This window comes from Balaenoptera physalus (assembly GCF_965194825.1).
Source record: "Balaenoptera physalus genome assembly, chromosome: 1".
NCBI lineage: Eukaryota > Metazoa > Chordata > Mammalia > Artiodactyla > Balaenopteridae > Balaenoptera > Balaenoptera physalus.
Window position 1 is genome coordinate 43,586,833 of NC_138882.1, and position 18,778 is coordinate 43,605,610.

General features: G+C 43.9%; 1 protein-coding gene across 3 annotated transcripts in view; it reads right to left on the reverse strand.

The window, feature by feature from the left end:
- PTPN14 (protein tyrosine phosphatase non-receptor type 14) overlaps window positions 1–16,642 on the reverse strand; it is a 168,910-nt gene extending 152,268 nt beyond the window's left edge. For 2 of the 3 annotated variants that reach the window (XM_082471427.1, XM_082471431.1), the window contains exons 1-2: window positions 16,509–16,559; window positions 15,650–15,735 (exon numbers count right to left, since the gene is read on the reverse strand). The gene's annotated coding sequence lies outside the window, so the exon portion shown is untranslated. Of the gene's footprint in view, window positions 1–15,649; window positions 15,736–16,508 lie in introns of all 3 variants that reach the window. The other variant, XM_082471428.1, reaches the window with a different exon arrangement.
- Between the last annotated feature and the right edge of the window lie 2,136 nt (window positions 16,643–18,778).

Genomic DNA, 18,778 nt, shown 5'->3' on the forward strand with positions numbered 1-18,778 from the left:
CACACACTGATGTCTGATTCACACGTCAACTTGTTTCCCACTGAGTTGTAGTATTTCTTACAAGCTTTACCAGGCTGCCTCTAAAATGGATTTCTCAGTTCTGAGAATTTTTGACTTTCCTCCACTAAATGAGGTGGGAGGCATTTGCACTCCAATGGTAGTTGCAAAATCCAACCTATCATTCCCAAATTCCAGCACACCACTTCCCATCCTCACACACACACACACACACACACACACATTACACACACACACCTGCTTATTCTGCCTATGGACTCTGGATTGAGTGGCCTGAGGATTTCTCTTACCTGCCCTGCAAGTCTTATTGCCTTTGCTGTGAGGTCTCAGATCCTTACACGAGGAAATATAACCAAGGACATTGATGGGCATGTCTAGATACTACTATTTCTAAGCAGAAACCAAAGACAAGTGTAGCAGCAGGCAACATGACACTTGTAAAGTAAGCCAAGTGAGAGGATACAGTTGGTAATAAAAAGTTTTAGTTTACACTTTGAGGGGGGAAAACTGTAGGAAAGACTGGTTCTTAAGTTTCAATTGGTATTTTCTGCTATATAAACCATAAGGCCGTAGAGGAATCTGAACACCGTGGAATTAAAGCCGTCCAATGTTAGGCAACAGAACTATAAACAAATCTCCTCTCCTAAGACTTTGAAATATGCAGCAAAATTCAGCAATTTGAGTAGGTTCAGCCTTTTACCTAGTTCCACAGTAATAATTACTATGATTTGCTTTGGATAAAAGTTATAACACCTCAAATCAAGTGTATGTTTTCTTTTTACTTTTTTTTACTGTTTTGATGTAAGGATAAAGATGTGTTTAAGAAACAGTGTATTGAGAAAAACATGGGACCAAGAAAAAAAAGATGACAAAAATGCGTATTTCTTTATAATGATTTTCAGAAACCAGGAAAGGAAATTATAAGTGGCCCTAGTTTTATTTAATAGAAAAAATAACAATACAATTTGTTCTAAAAGTTTTTGTTTTAAAATACCATCTTTAATAATTGCATAAATTAATCTATAAGCAATGATGAAAATTGTATACTTAAATGTTGATGATGGCACTATAAACTGATAGCCTTTGTAGAGAGCAATCTGGCCATATGTAACAAGATCTACAAGCAATTCATGCCCTCTTACCCAGATGGCCTACTTTGGAAACTGTATCCCAAGAAAATACTCTGCAAATAAATGTAATTTGTTCAACAATGTTGACTGCAATGCTATTTATAATGTTAAAGTTGGAAACAATCCAAATACCAAACCATAAGGGAAGAGTTAAGTCAATGATGGTATAGAAGACGAGATTATTGATCCCAACTCTTTGCTCCCCTCCTCCCCTCCTGTAATATATCCCATCCATGTGCCTGTGACTTGCCTGAGAATCCTGCAAGGTGAGTATAGGTACCCAATTCATTGGTTTTTGGCTTGGCTATGTGATATACTTTGGCCAATGGGATGTGAGCAGACACCATATTTGCCACCTCCATGCAGCAGCCTTTTTTTTTTTTTTTTTTTTTTTTTTTGGCCACGCTGTGCAGCATGTGGGATCTTAGTTCCCGGACAGGGATCAAACCCGTGCCCCGTGCAGTGGAAGCGCGGAGTCTGGACCGCCAGGGAAGTCCCCACACAGCAGCTTTAAATGAGATTGCATGCTTCTCACTATATTCCTGCCTCAGCCATGAGAACAGCATGCCCCAGATAGGGGCTGTCCTTTAGCCTGGGTTCCTGAATGAGAAGACATGTGTGTCGAGTGGCACCAAGCCTGGTCAAGCCACCAAGAGCTGCAGCACACTGCAGCACCCATGTCACATAGACAAGGAATAAATGTTTGTTGTCATAAGCCACTGAGATGCTGGAACCTTTTTTGTGACCATATCAAAAGCTAATACAGGGACTTCCCTGGTGGCGCAGTGGTTAAGAATCCGCCTGCTAATGCAGGGAACATGGGTTCGAGCCCTGGTCTGGGAAGATCCCACATGCCACGGAGCAACTAAACCCATTTGCCACAACTACTGAGCCTGTGCTCTAGAGCCCACGAGCCACAGCTACTGAAGCCCATGCACCTAGAGCCCGTGCTCTGCAACAAGAGAAAGCCCGTGCACAACAATGAAGACCCAGTGCAGCCAAAAATAAATAAATAAATTTATTAAAAAAAAAAAAAAAAAGCTAATACAACAGTCATCAAAATATGGCAAGTTATAGAATAGCTGATATAGGAAGACATATATTTGAAAAAAGCTTGTGAAAAAGTAGAAGATAAAACTAACAGGCATTTGCCAAAGACATCTATATAAAATAAAGCAAGCCAACAAGCACCAGAAATTAACTAACTTAGAATGATGTAACAGTTTATAATTTTTTTTTTTTTGGCTGCGCCACGCGGCTTACAGGATCTCAGTTCCCTGACCAGGGATTGAACTCGTGCCCCCTGCAGTGGAAGCACGGAATCCTAACCACTGGACCACCAGGGAATCCCCTATAATTATTTTTATAAATGAAGTATGTATTTATAAATCTTTAATTCCCTTTTAAATGCTACCTTTATACCAATATATTTTCAGTAATTCTATACAGATCATATTTATAACAGAAGAAATTCTATCCAACACACTTTTTTCTGCACTAAATGATGTAAAGATTAGTGCACACTTATGCTAAAAATGAATTAGTGCAAAAGGTTATTCAGTTTTTGAAGGTATGAATTCAGGGTTCATCAAATTCTTTTGTCAGACTACAAGGAAGGGAAGTGCAAAAAAAAAAAAAAAAAAAAAAAACCAGACAAAAGCAAGAGTTACTTGCCGGGAGAATCCAATCCATTCCCTAGTCATCAAACACTGTGCAACGGCAAGGTCTGAAAAGACATCACCTATCTGAAAATAAAGTTGTGCTACCTTTGAATTTATCTTTATGACCTGTTTGAAATTCCATTACATTTGTGTGACTCAAGAATCATAAGTGTTCATTATAACACGCACTCAATTCACAGAAATTTATCCTAAAATAAATTCAATAACAATTTAAAAAAACTGTTAATGTGAAGATTCTCACAATCATCTTCTACGGAATAGCAAGTAATATAAACGTATGTATTTTCAACAACAAAAAAATAAAGGAATTCACAGTATGTCAATTATATGTAGATATATAAAATATTAATTATTAAGACAATAAGAAATACAAAAAGCATGCGTATACGTGAGGGAGTATATAAAACTATAAAAATATGTCTACGTATGAGAAAAGACTAGAAAAACATGAAAAAAATTTTAAATAGATTTATAAAATAAACTTTTACCAATTTTTTTTAATTGAGGAGAGAGAAAAATCTAATGCTTATATTTACAAAATCTGTACTTGCTATGAAATATTCAACACATCAATGTCTCTCAGTTAAAAGCAAGGTGAAGTACGCTTAAAGTTTCTAAAATCAATTTCTGATAAATATCTTTCTAATTAAGGCAAGCTTGGATTAGTAAAGAGAGTGTATTAAGCGTAATTTCATCATTTCTTGATAACTTGAGGTCATCGATTATTGTACTATATTCCTTAAATCAATGATATTTCTGACAGTGCTGGGGAGAAAAGTGTGCGTCCTTCCTAGGCACTGAATGAACAAAAGAACTACTGCTGATTGGTTCTAGGTAATGTTTTCTCTTTTGCCTTTGAAAGGCAGTGATGCAGAGTGGTTACAAGTACACGTTCTGGATTCATGCCCAGATTTGACACTGAGCTCCATCATTTATGTACTCGTATTTGCATGCCAAAGGTGTTACACAGTAAACTAGTATTTACTAATGTACCATCTTGTGCCTCAGCCTTTTTAAGCCCTAGGTTTCTCATCTGTAAAATAAGCCAACAAGAGCACTTACTTCACAGAGTTGTTATAAGGATCAAAAAGATAATCCATTTAAAGTGCTTGACCAAGTACTTGCAAATGGTAAGTAGTAAATAAATGCCAGCTAATAGTAGTTTCTCTCTGCTGGTCATCTAAGGCGTCATCAAGCTTGCTTCTTACCATCACCAAAAACGATTTCTAACTTCCATCTCTCTCCACTGTTCCCTCAGTCCTCAGGCATCTCTCGGGGGATAGGGCTCCCAGGAGTAGTTAGATAACCATCTGTAACAGTCCTGTCCTAAAGAAATATAATGTGGACCACAAATGCAAGCCACATCGGTAATTTAAAAATCTCCAGCAGTCACATTTAAAGAGCAAAACAGAACACATGAAATTAATTTTAATAATAGGTTGTATTCAATTCAATATATCTGAAATCTTTTGACATGTAATCAATTTTAAAAATTACGAGATATTCGACATTCTTTTTTTGTACTAATTCTGCAACATCTGGTGTGTACTTGATACAGCACATCTCAACTCAAACTAGTCACATTTCAAATGCCAAATGGTCACATGTGCCTGGTGGCTACCTGATGAGTTGCTTAGTCTTTTAAAGATTAGGACAGCAGAAAAACATCCCCACCTTCGAAAACATCAAAATGCGTTTATTAAACAAACTGATGAATGGATGAAAGGAAAGAAGGAAAGAAAGAAGGAAGGGAGGAAGAACAGATGTCCCCAACCTGCAGAGACTTCTGGGCCTAAGGTTGTGGTTAAGAACCTGAACTATGGGGCCAGAAAGAATGAGTTCAAATCCACTTCTTCTACTTCATAGCTGTGAGACATTAGCAAATAACCTCTTTAACTCTCATATTTCTCAAGGATAAACTATAGATAAAAATAACCTCTCTTTCATAAGATTGTTATGAGTTGAAAGGCTGTAGAGGAAAACAGTTTTCCATACTGAAAGCTCTGCTTTGTAAAAGGTCAGAAATGAGAGTGGGAAAAATTGATGAAGGAAGTACTGAGCTAATAATTAGCTAGAGATAATAAAGAGGTCATGGAAGAGAAAAACTGGTCATGTGATAGTCATAGAGTCTTTGTTAAATGCCCAGTTGCACAAAACAACTGCCACAGTGGCAGCTATTAATAAAATAATTGCACTGACATTTCTAAAGCCCTCCATGGTTTATACCTCCTTAGCCTGATTGCTTTCTTTTGGCAGTATGATAAGTAAGGGGGTGGGAGGAGGGTGGTGCTGATCACCAGAATTTGGAGAATCAAGATTTTTCTGTAGTGTATATATTAATCACAGCTTCTGGTCTCAATCAGACGGATTACTGAAGATATATGGATCTTTCTTTGAAGGATGTAGTGCCTCAAATCCAATCTGAACATTACTCTTCCCTGTATTATAAATACATAAAATTAGACTAAATGTTTACTGTTCCTAAAACTTTCCCTGAAGGTTGGTTTTGTGAATAAATTCCTGATATTTTATTTTAAACTTGTTCTTGTTCTGTGCTTGTCCCCCCAAAAATTCAATTAATAAAAAGTATAAAGTTAGTCTGGTCTGTTAATGAAGACTTTAAATGTTTACTCGTATTAATAATCCAAGCTGCTCTACTCTCTAATTTAGATGTTGAGTTTCTTAAAGACAACAAACAAGTCTTCTCTATTCCAGGGACCTTCTCAACTGAGCTTTTTCTAGAAAGTATTTCATATAATATTCATGTGCCTTGAGATTACATGTGTTTCATAAAATCGATTTTTTTTGAAAGGTCCTAACTAAAATAAATTCAGCTTCAACACATTTTTGTTTATTGCAAGACAATAAGCTTGGAGTCTTTAATAACACGCTCATGTACACAGATTTCAAACCGCTATGCTCAGCCATTATTACCATTCTAGCAGTCTACAAATGAGAAAAACTAATAATGAATTGAGAGAATCAAACAACAGGAAGACAGTCTAATTATCCCATGGAAATAGACATCTTTACAGACCTTCGCACTGAGTTTCTGGCCCGATGGGCTGTGCGCTGTGCATTTCTCCCTTTCATCATCCCTGATACATATACAGTAATTAACCTATCAGAATCCTCCAGATGAAGGCAATTTATTATAAAGGAAGGGAGTGAGGGAGGGAGAAAAAAGGGAGGAGAAAGGACTGGAGTAGGGAGAAAGAGAGGAGGAAGGAAATTTATCTGAATAATGTAGTAAAGTGTAAACACCACTTCATATTCACAGGCCAAGCTTAGATGCCTAAACACGTGCATGAGGATGAAGCGACATGAAACACACACTTGTACCAAACCTAGCCCTCGGAAAATAAGCCTCATTTTGAAAACAACCAAACAGCTGCTCGGCAGAAACACAGCACAAATCATCCTTCCCAGCCTTTATTTTTAGATGCCTCTGAAGAAAAACAATAATTTTCTAAAGAATATAATTAAAACCGGTAGGTGTCACTTCATTATTTTGGAGTTTTAATTCATTTCACATCAGTCACACTTTTTTCCCCCCTCATAAATCACATAATTATATAATATTCCATAACAAATTCCTTGCCTTTGAATAAAAGAATTTATATGATCTTTTTAAAATGTACAGATTTTAAAACAGAAGAATCCACCCAAAATGACAGTATAACCCACAGGTTCAGACACAGGGGGTCTAAAAGTCAGCCCCGTTTTTCAAATGATAATTTGGAGACTTGTGTATGTCTAAAAAAAAATGTGTACCTTCGTCATGTAAAGCACAGTTTACAAAATGTCTAATGAAAAAGAATATGCTTAATAGATCACAGGATTTCATTGGCAGAAACGAATGCTAATTGCCTGCTAGAGTCTTTAATGAAACCTAATTGCTGGCTTGAGCTGTCACCACTGACCCTGGTAACAGACCAGTACACCCTTCAAAAACCTAATACAGCATAATCCTCCTTCATTACAGTTATTATAGCTCTGCAGTGGGACACGTCTGCCACAAAAATAAACTTTGCTGCCTCTCCTCTACAAGGATGTGTTGCTTCTCCATCCCAGAGCAAGTAGCGTTGATGGCATAAGTCACCCTTACAACAAGTGGTACCACCTCAGAGCCCAGATCTACTTCAAAACCTAGACTCACACATCCCTTGGACACTGCTACAGAGACCATCATCATACTCCATGGTCACGGGGGGAAAGAACTAAAAAATAAGAACAAACCAAACCAAAACAATTACACCATCACCCATCACCATAAGGTAAATGGGAAAAGCAGAAGAAATAATTTCTAAAACTAATCATGGGTTTGAGTTAGGACATCCATGTGTAAAGCAATTCAATCTACAGCCTACAATTCCAATATTGAGCCCACAAGATATTCCCCCTTCAATTTGATTTGAAGTTTTGTTTTTTTTTTTTTTTTTTAAGGAGGATGCCCTGGTCAGCCAGGGGTGGCTGGGCCTTTACTGCCCCTCCGCAGGGTAAAGCCCTGCTCTCCCCCAGCCAGAGCAGAGAGAGGTTTTTGGTTTTTTTTTTTTATAAATTTATATATTTATTTATTTATTTATTTATTTATTTATTTTTGGCTGTGTTGGGTCTTCGTTTCTGTGCGAGGGCCTTCTCCAGTTGCGGTGAGCGGGCGCCACTCCTCATCGCGGTGCGCGGGCCTCTCACTGTCGCAGCCTCTGCTGTTGCGGAGCACAGGCTCCAGACGCGCAGGCTCAGTAGTTGTGGCTCACGGGCTTAGTTGCTCCGCGGCATGTGGGATCTTCCCAGACCAGGGCTCGAACCCGTGTCCCCTGCATTGGCAGGCAGATTCTCAACCACTGCGCCACCAGGGAAGCCCTGATTTGAAGTTTTTTCAGACACGCTCTTTTTAAAAAATGACTTCAATTAAAAACATTAATCTTACATCTATGACTCAACAATTTCAAGCATTTATTGAACTTCTACTCTGCAGCAGGTGCCAAGAACCCAAAGATAAATAAATCACAAAACATGTCCCCGAAGAGCTCACAGCTTTGGGGAGATAGATGCACAAACAGCTATAATCCAATGTGATGCTTATCAGTAAAGAATGGGGAGAGGACCAAGGGAAGACAGATCAGGGGACAACGAACTCTCCCAAGTGATAAAAAGGGAATGTCAGACAAAACATCTACGAAGATGTAAAACTCGTACTAGACATTAAGGAACAGAGGAAATTATGATGTGACCAGATGGGAAAAGGAATTCAAGGGAAGAGGTAACAGCATGAGTCAAATCCACAATGTTTCAACCGTGAGAAATGTTGCCAGCCCAGGCTAGAAGTTAGGTTAGATGGGAAAAAGAGCTATGCATGCAGAGCCCTGAATGCTCTGCTACGAAGTCTGCATTTGACTGTGGGCAGTTTCATGTAGTATTAAAATTAAATAGTTTAAACATACAGGAGAATATAGTAAACATACATGTTCCCGCCACCCAGCTTAGGAAATAAAACAATACCACATCTCTCCTCACCTCTGCCACCACCCCATCCCCTGTATTTGGTGTTTATTATCTTTCTGGCATTTCTCTACCAAGTTGACCCTTGAACAACATGGTGTGAACTACACGGGTCCACTTATACTTGGATTTTTTTTTATAGTAAGTAACTACAGAACTACTCGACCCGTGGTCTGTTGAATCCGTGGATGTGGAACCACGGATACTGGTAGGGGAGGGAACACAGCTATAAGTTACATAAGAATTTTCAACTGTGTGGAGGGTTGGCGCCCCTAACCCACATGTTGTTCAAGGGTCAACTGTACTTTTATGACAGACATATGTGTCTCTAAACAATATAAAGTGGCAAGAAAGATTTCAAGCAAGAGACTGAAAATATCAGACGTGTTTAAAACAAGACTCTGCAGTGTAGGGGGTGGACGGGCCTCTGAAGTGGCAGCGGCAGGACAGGTGACAGAGGGATGTCGAGATGACTGTCTTTGCTGAAGGACTGTCACGACGGAGAGAGGAAGCGGCAACCTCAGCCTCGGAGTGCATTCCTGGGGCAAGCAGGAGGCAGACCTGAAGGAACAGTTACGGGTGACCAGCCGCAGAAAAGAAGCAACAGGCTGGGACAGTCTGTGCTGGGGATGAGGAGGGACGTGGAGAGGAGTGAGGCAGGTAGCAGCTACTGGGCAGCTGGCAGGCTAACGAGAGGGATGAGGCAGGTTAACCAGGACACAAGGCTCAAAGAGGTAAATGCCAAGACAAAGCGGCAGAGGGGCCTGGACAGGGGGTGAGATCGGGAAGGCTGCCCAGAGGAGCAGTACTTAAGGCGGACCTTGAGGATGCTTTTGACAGGCTAGGACGGCTGAGCATCGCGATTGCTGAGCAAGGAAAGAGCCTAACCGTAGGTGACAAGTTATTGGGCCTGTTCAGGAAACAGCTGCAGCTTGGCAGAACCCTGGGGAATAGTGGGACATAAATCTGCAGAAATCAGAGGACCATTTGGGGGTTACTTGTGGAGAACCTTAAAGATCAATCTGAAGTGTATGTAGTGTAGACATGTAATTCATAACAAACTCACTTTCATGACCATGAAATCTGCCTTAGTCCCTTTTACTTGAGAACTGAAATAATGACCAGCGCCAATCTCGTGATTTGGGTGGTAACGTCAGTGACATCATTGCTGCTTGGTACATGGTTCTGTACGCAGAACAGGCCGTCTTGGTTAAGGATAGGTTGGTATCCACTGTGACACGGTGTCATGAAGGGTCTCTTTCCTTTTCTTTTTAAAAACTAGTAACCCAGAGGTTGAATAATGAGTGATTTGCCTTTTCCTCTTTAACTTAAGGTACAAAAGAAAATAATGCATAGAAAGGAAATTAAGCATATTCTAGTCAATAGTACATCTAAACTTGTGAAAACAATTTTGTTCTATGCCTTAACCCCCAAGTGTTCCAACTTATTAATCTTTCTGTGATATTTACACCCCCTTGATCTGCAAGGTTTCCTAGGTTTGAAAAATGAGGAAGAAGATTACCATGTTTTTGAAAGTATACAAGCAAAACAAAACAACAATAAGAACCAGAGTATCAGTGACTTGATAAAATAGCTCAGGGATGTGATTCATCTCCTCAGATGAACAAATAAGATGTGTATCATAAATAGCACTGATATCTGTTTAACTTAAAATCACTTACAGTCATTAACATGACAAAATCTTCCCAGAGCACCACACCTCCTATTAAAGAATAAATAATAAATTCCACACCAACCTCGGCTCTAAACCTTCAGGTCAGTATTTCAGAAATGCATTCATTCATTGATTCTTTAAACACTTAAAAAAAAAAAAGTCAACTCCCTTTCATTCTCTGCAAAACAGCAATAATAATAGTACCTACTTCACAGGGCTGTTGAAAGACCTAATAAAATCATCGAAAGTGCTGAGAACACTGGGATAGAGTCAGCACCAGTAAAGGTAAGCCGTGGCTATTTCTAGCCAACCTCCATACAGGGTAGAGATTCTGAGCCAAATAAAACGTGAATCCTGCCAGGAGAAGCTTATAACTCAGTAGGGGAAACAGGGAGGTAAACATATATAAAATATGGTGAGACAGAACTTACCAATAGAGCTAAGTGCAAGGCGCTCTGGAGCTATAAAGAAAGGAATGCCTAACTGGTCATGGGAAGGCGTGTTAGGGAAGGAGAAGCTTTAGCTGAAGGCACAGGGACTAAGCAGGTGGCAAAGGGGAAGAGGTCGCTCAGGGTCAGAATGTAAGGAACAAAGGAGAGGGGATTACACATCACCAAATCTTAGGGCCCTAGAACAGAGAGAGAGAGAGAGAGAGAGAGAAAGAGAGAGAGAGAGAGAGGAAGAACAGCAGATGGGAATGGGAAGGTACACAGAATAAAGAAGCTTTATCATACAGGTAATAAGAAGCAAAACAAGAATTTAAATACCATAAAAGATTTGTGTTTTAAAAAACTCTTTGAAAGAGTAGATGAAGAATATATGAAAGACAGCCTTTGAAGCTTTTGAACAATCCAAAGAGGCAGTGGGGATGGAGTGAAAGGAACAAATTAAGGATATTTTAGAGACACAGACTCAAAGGATCTAGGGACTGACTGGGTTTGTTACTGGGGTTTGAGGGTCGGGGTTGGGGGGTGCTAACAAAGAGTGACATGTTGAAGAGAACTCCAATTGCCTGGCATCAGCAGCTAACTCAGTTGATGTCACTAAGACAGGACATACAGAAGCAGCAGATTTTGTGGCAAGAAACTAATGAGTTCAATCTGAGACAGGTAGAATTGGGCATGTATATCGGATAACCAGATGGAGAGAAGTACCAGGTAAACCGAACTGTTTGGAACCAAGCGGAGGGGTCTGGATGGGAGAAGATAGCCAAGCAAATCCATTAAAATGTAAGCATCTAATTCATGCTCGCCATGGGTCTGGCTAGGAATAAGTGGCCACTAAGTGACTCCCAGCCTCTCCAGAGCTCTAAAGCAACCAGAAACAGAATCATTCAAACCAATACAGTGAAAAACTTAAGTGACTACCACCCCAAGGCTGACTGGGATGGACGGACCAAAATGAGATTCCTTGGCTCAGCGATTCTCAAAATGCAGATGATCAAAGGACCAGGAGTATTAACACCACCTGGGAGTTCCTTAGGAATGCAAATTCTCAGGCCCCACCCCAAGGCCTTACAGAATCAGAAGCTGGGGTGGTGTGGGGAATAGCAGCGATCTGTGGTTAAGGAGCCCTCCAGGTGATTCTGAGACTCAACAGACTTTGAGATCTACAGCCTTAGCTAATGCCCCAATTACTTGAGGCGAATGGAGTGTGAAAGAAAGAACTCCCAGGAGACAGATTTCCAAAGATTTGAGGAAACTGTATGTTAGAAAAGGACACACTCTGCACGAAGACAAGCATCAGGAACTTTTGCTAATTTTCAACAGCGAAGCAAAGGAGAGCAAAGTCAGTGGTCCTCACCGTAAAGCTTTCTAATTTAGGAATATCATTCAGTACTAAAATCTCAAACATTACAATCATGAAAAGGATGCTCTGCTTCTCAGAGAATGCCACACCACCAGCAAACCCTTTCTCATTTTCTCACCAGACACCTCCCTGTTGACCAACATCAAGCATTTATGGGATGGTTGCCTAGGGTTACAGGATCTCTGGATATGCAACAGGCCTCTGGGTCAAGTTAACTGACCAGATTCAGGATGAAACCCTTGAGCTGGGCCTAATGGAGTCCCCTAAGGAACTAAGCTAAATCACCCACATATCAAATCTTACACACAAGATTGATCTAAGCATGGCCACAGTATGTTTTTTCCAGTAGCAAGGACCATAAAGCAAGTCCAACAAAAGCCTGACTGGAGAGTAAAACAAAACCAAGCTGAGGCATATGGAACCAACAGGAAAAAGGGAAAGGAAATTAAAACAATGTTAGTACGCCATTTATAATCCAACTTAGACACATAACCACCCTTATCCCACAGAAAGGTACTTAGTCACTATTACCTTTTACCCTCAGCTACTCTAAATCCTCATCCACAAGCATTGCATCATATCCTTTCATTCAAAATTATAAATAATTCAGAGATTATTTATTTTCATAATCGGTGTGCATGCAATACATGGTAAAGGCAATGGCTGGTCCTAGCAATGTGATTTCCTCTCCCCTTCCACTGCAAAAATCCCAGGCTGATCTGCATTTTCTTAAACTTTCTCCCTCGACCACTCAAAGGGGTCCTCTCTGACCTGGGACCAGTCTTCAATCCCGTATGCAGGATCTAGCCAATTCTTGACTATAAGAATCCATTCTGCTTCTAGAACAGCTACTACACACCTGCGTTACTGATGTTTTAGGAGTTGTTCCTTTCTTCTAACATTGTCTCCTGCTGGGAGGTTGATACGAAGATCAATGAGTTAATGTTTGCCAAATACTTTAGGCTTCTCGGATGAAAGGCAACGTTAAAGATCAAGCGACCTGAAGCTGGCAGGACACGAGAGGCATTGCAGTTGCCTCCTTATACTTGGGCTTCAAAGAAGGAAAGCAAGGCTGCAAAGACACTCATTTGTGTCGATCAGCTAGCTTTTGCACTCTTGCTAAAGGCAGGCGGATTTATTCTAACATCATTTAATTAACTGGATTTCAACATTAGAAACACAGGGATCCTTGTATTAGCACTGGACCCTTGTTACAGTAAGTAGTATACAGGGAAAAGAATCCTCTTCTCTGCCCTTGTCTACGTGGCTTTCCCTCCCAACTATCCTACTGCCTGGTCCTGCAACGCTCAACCTCCTCATATATGAGAGGCCAGCAGCTGCCAGCCAACACGTGTGCTTTGAGCCAATAGACCAAAAAAAAAAAAAAATGGTCAAAGACAAAGCTTTATGTGTATGTTGGCACACATGTGAATTCAGGCTGCTGGGGAAAAAATGACACACACAAAGAGCACATTCATGGCCACATATAACTCCTGGAACATATAAATAGCCATCCTTGACCCAACACCTACTCTGTGAGGGAGGCACCGTTAGCAGAGGGACATACAGCATTACACAGAATTCCCCACAAATATCCTGGCAAGTTAAATACTACTGGCCCCATCTAAGAGATGAAGAAATGGAGACTTGGAAGGGCTGCGAAGTTCGGCCAACATCACACAGCTAAACGATGGCAGAGCTGGAATACAAACCTAGCTATATCTTGAACTCCCAACCCTGGATCCCTGGCACCAGCACACCGATAGCCCGGAAAAGCTGCAAAATTTGCTACACACACCCCCTTGGACCATTTAATAAGCCCTCCCCGGGGCTCAGACAGGGGAAGAGAGAATAAAATCAATAAGAGGAGACCACAGAGTCTTATTTTAGACATTAATTTTAACCTCTTCTCTACCAAAACTTGTTTGTTTTCCCTCGTTCTTTTTCAGTCAGCACAAGCAGCAATAACTGAATTGACTAAAGAGTTCATCTCATCTCTTTCCCCTGCCTTATCTCTAACAAAGTGCACAGTACTGTTCCGAGGCTTAGAATCAGTTCCAAAAAATGCACAGCATTTGGTGACTAAGTAAAGTTCAAATGCAGGGTCACAGGTGACAAAGGATAAGAATATGGAACCCAGGTGGGGGACAATGTGCAATCAAAGGGTTTATGTTTGCTTCCCCGTAGCCAAAAATGGAAACCCTTAATAAGGAGGGAAGGCACTGGGAAACAAAAAAAATTTTCATAGTTCTCGACTTCTGGCTCTTCCATTCAGGACAAGTAAGAATTCTCCCCGAAACTCTGATTTTCCTCTGAATTCTTTAGGTTCCTCCACGTGAAAATAGTCAAACTGCTCTTTCCATTACAGCTGTCCGTTCCACATGGTCCGCACAAACCTAAATAACTAAAGCATTAAAATTAACTATGTGTTTAAGCCGATGATGGAGGCTGGGCAGCGACCTGGGATTAGCAAGAAAAAGCTTCGCTTGAGCCATTTCTCTCAAGCAGGTCCTATACCTTCAGGAAAACCCTCGTCAAGGGGCTGTTCTTGAGATAAGGTATGGTGTTTGTGGGGAGCTTAGGTAAACACCCGACACTGTAGGAAGTCAATGTGCTCTTCTCACTCGGATGTACTGGCCTGAGGTCACTAAAAGCTGGACTTCTGCCACCTCAGCCAGGACACAGTCACTATGAATAATACTACAACGCCACTTCAGCCCCGAGAAGCGGCACCCTTGAGAGGCAAACCACGTACAGGAGGCTCCCGTACTATAAAACATTTTCTAGGCAGGATCTGCTGAATCCTGGATGATTAGGCTACAACAGTCTCCTAGAAGACATTCAGTTTTTCATAAAGTTTCAGAGGAAGGGAAAGTCATCCTTCCAACTGTGCTGGGGCAGTTATGACTTGGAAAAGTGGAGAATACTACGACAAACACAGTGACACATACGTGAACCCACTCTGCACAGCATGGCCAGCCATTCGGATTAGGCGAAAGAGCACCATACTATTCAGCTCCCACTCATTAACCTATCATTCTAAGGCACAAGCTTTTAAGGCCATCACCAAAAGATAAGGCAACGTTAATACAGGGCTCTGTAAGCTACAGTATTATCACCTGTTGCTGTCAGGTGGCTCTTTAACAGGGAATCAATACCATTCTAATGAAACCAGGCCTGGGCCAATTAGTGCCAGTGAAAATTTAGATGGTCCCACAACCACTGCTTGTTGTAGAAACAGCATCAGGCATGAAGGCGTGTCCAAAAAGAGAGATGTGTGCTCCTCTGGAAGCTACTTGGTTCCCGTACATGCTTCCACTTTAATTTCTAATTTAATTTAAATTTCTAATTTAATTTTTTTAGCTTGATATTAAAAAAAAATGCTACCCCGGCTACACTGAACCAACCTGGACATAAATCCCCCTCCAGCCCCCAGCTAGCTACTAGGTATGACCTTTTTGTACTCGTCTTTTGGATGACTCTTACTTTGCACAAGCTCTTCCCTCTATGCGAAATGCACTTTCCTAATCGGCCCTCCAGGTGAGCAACGGCTCAATCCTCTCAGCTCAGCGCACACCTCGCCCCCTCACCTCCGGACCAAGGTTTCCCAGGCCCTCTCATTACACTCTACTTCCAGATCAGCCTGCGGGTTTCCTCCGGGAGGCTGCAGTTAGATTTGTTTTAGCATCTTTGTCTCCCCTGTTCCTAGCCAGAGGGGAAACTGCAATACTAGATTCCTTGAATGAATGGGTGAACTAACCCATCTGAAGAAATTCACACACTGGTGGAAATCCTGTAACCCATCAGCAGCCAGCAGTCTAGAGATTCCTCACCTTCACAAAGAGCCTGCAACAGCAGTCCCTGGACAGACTGAAGACGAAACCCCACAATCTCAAGTTGTAGCTGAGGGTGACGGCAACTAGAGGAAGAGGAGAGGAAAGGGGGACAGGGGCGGCGTTACCTCACTGCTCCCTCCAAAAGGTGGAAAATCCCTTACAAGCATTCAAACCCCAGATGTAGCGGTCATGCCAGGAGAGAGGGGAGACGGTGTATTAACAACACCCTCAGAACTTGTTAATACTCAGAACTTCGAGAGTTTGAGGTGGAGATCTGTTCTGAAATTATGCGGCCACAGGTTTTCCCGATGAGCCGGCCCGACCACCCAAGTAGGGGCCAAGAAGCCCTGGGGTTTGGTGGCTAGGCTGGGGCCTAGTGGGAGGGCATGCAAACTCCTCTCCCTCTCAAGATTCTGTCTCCTCAGGGGGCAGAGGAGGGTCGCAGAGAGAGTCCCTCTCCAGCCCGAGAGGCAGCAACGTCTTTGGCTTTCATCCCCCGGCCCGCACCGTCTGGGTATCTCCAGCTGCCCTCACTAGGCCCTCTCTGGTTCCCAAAAAGGAGAAGGGAATGGGGAAGAGGGGGCGAGAGTGTGGATTTCACCACCAACTCTCCAGACAGCGCTCACCTTCCACCTTAACTCCCCAGACAAGCTGTGCGCCGCAGCGGGCGGCTCCCACCGCCACTTAAAACTCCTGCGGCCCGGCCACCTCGCGCCCCCGCTGCCCTGCCAGGCGTCCCGGGCCGCCGATCCCAAGTCGGCGTTGCCAGCGTTTGCCCAAGTCATCGGCAAGGCGCCCGAAGCGCCCAGGAGGCCCCCAACCCCGGGCCCGACTCCCCGCCCCAGACGCCGCTTACCTGCTTACATAGCCCTGTCGGTGCCCCGGAGTCCCGCGCGGAAAGGCTGTCCTCCGCGGCGGCGGCAGCGGCGAAGCCCCAATTCCCCCAAGGAATTGATTCCAGTGGCTGGCGGTGGAGGGGCGGAGGGAAGGAGCCGGAGGAGGCGAAAGAGGAGGGAGGTTTCCGCCGCGATCCCGGCGCGAGAGTTGGCGCGGGGGCGCTCGGAGAAGGGGAAAAGGAGAACCACCCCGGCTCGGGTCTGTCCCGCCAGAGGGAGGCTGGGACCGGGAGGATGGGCGAGGTGGGAGGGGAAGGACCGCCAGGGGCCACTGAGTGGCGACCGCTCCCCGAGGACCAGCGGCGGAGCGAGGAGGAGCGCAGCAACCTGCCCCCGGACTGCGCCCGCCGCGCCCGCCCGGGGGAGAAAAAGTTGGGACGAACTTTCAGGGGCCGGGAGAGCCAGAGCGGCAGGAAATGCGAGCGGCCGAGAGAGGAGGGAGGAAGGGGCCGTGCGAGTGGGAGGGGACGGAGCAGGCGCCAGCGGCCGCGGCTCCCCCACCCCCGGGCCGGGCTCGGCGGCGCGGGGGGGAACGCTGGGCGCGCGCCGGGGGCGGGGAGGAATGCGGCTGGGCGGGCGCGCGCGGGGGCGCGGGGGGTGGCGCGGAAAGGGGAGCCCCAGCTCCCGAGCCCCAGGCGCGCGTCCTTGGGGACGTCACAGCGCTGGAATCCGAGGAATGCCGGGCTGCAGGAGCTCCTTCTGCAGGCCCGGGGGAAGTCGCGCACTTTTAATGTGGTGGCTTTGGAGAAGGTTTTCAAAGGTGAGGGCCGAGCGGGGAGGACGGGGTGAAAGTCCCCGGAGTAAGAGACGTGGGAGTGGGGAAGGCAAAGCGACCACAGCGACCCCGCCTAGCGCCGCTCCCGGCGGGGGCGGAAGCGGGGAGCCGGAAAAATCCCACCTACATCTCCGCAACCTGCAGAGGCGGGGCAGTGGCGGGAACTTGCCCACCCCGACCAGGAGCAAGGACAGTCCATCTTATTTGGGGGAACCCTCCAAGCAGGATGTCCCCATGCGGCCACCGCACAGGGAAAACAGACCAGGAGAAAAGGAAGGTGGCTTCCCCAAGTAGGCAATCTTAAAGTTCTCTGTCCAGGACACCTGGAACCTCTGGGTACCGGACCTGGCGTCTTAACAGCCCCCAACCCCACCGCCGCCTCCCTGAATCGCAAAAGCAGCTAGTGCACGCAGGGAGTTAGACTATGTCGTTTTCCCGGTTCTTTCCGTGCCATAGAATCGCCCCACCCAGCCTGGGTAGGCACTGGGAGGGAACTTCCTTAACATTTTCGGAGGTGGAGTTAAAGAGACGCAGCTGGTAAGAGGGAACAGGCACCGAGCCAGGCCGGGGAACCCGGGTTTTCGGACCTGCCCTGCAGTGAGTGTCCCAGTTCCTGAAAGCCTTGACCTCTGTAGCTGTAAGATTAAAGGATTTGCCTATTTATCTGTGGTCCTTTGCATTGCCAAAATGATGTCTTAGGAGTCTGTTGTCATACTCAAGCCCAGTCCTTTCAACCTTTCTTAGGTTGAATAAGGTCCTTGAAGTCATTGCCACTGAGGATGTTGTCTCAAATTCCTTCAGTGTCCCACAACTCAGAAAAATTCCTGGACTCTTGGGGAAGAGCCTCTGGCACTCATCATGTACAAATTTGTGGTCACAAAACTCTGACTTCTCTGAGCATTTGCTAATCTTCAAAATTATAAAGAAGCGGAGAACTTAAAGGGATGGAAGGAAAAGGCTGAAGGGAATTAAGATCAGTTTCTCCAACTTTCAAGAAATAGCTGGATAGCTTCAATTTGGGCTTGCTGGATTTCCAAAGAAAATTAGAGTGCCTTACTGTTCACCAGGAAGCGTGGAAAGCACTTTATGTGCTCTTGTATATTATCCCCATTTCCGAGATGAGGAAAGTGAAGTGTGAAGAAATTACCTGTCTCACCAAGGGTCACAGAGCAAGTAAACTATGATAATGGACCCTAGTCTGTCTGGCCCCAAAATGCAAACTTATAAACCCTTCAAAATTTAACCAAAACAGGGTTAAGATTAAAGATAAGGAAAGACCTACAGGCTCTCAAGGTAGGAGAGATGAGAGGCCTCTTGAGGTCTTCCAGGAAAGGAAGTGGCATTTGTATATTTTTGCTTTAAAGTCACTGTGACACCAAACTCTTGAGCACAGCAAGCTGAGACCGTCGTGGTGTAGACGAAAAAGAACTTGTATGCAGATGCAGTTTTGGTTCT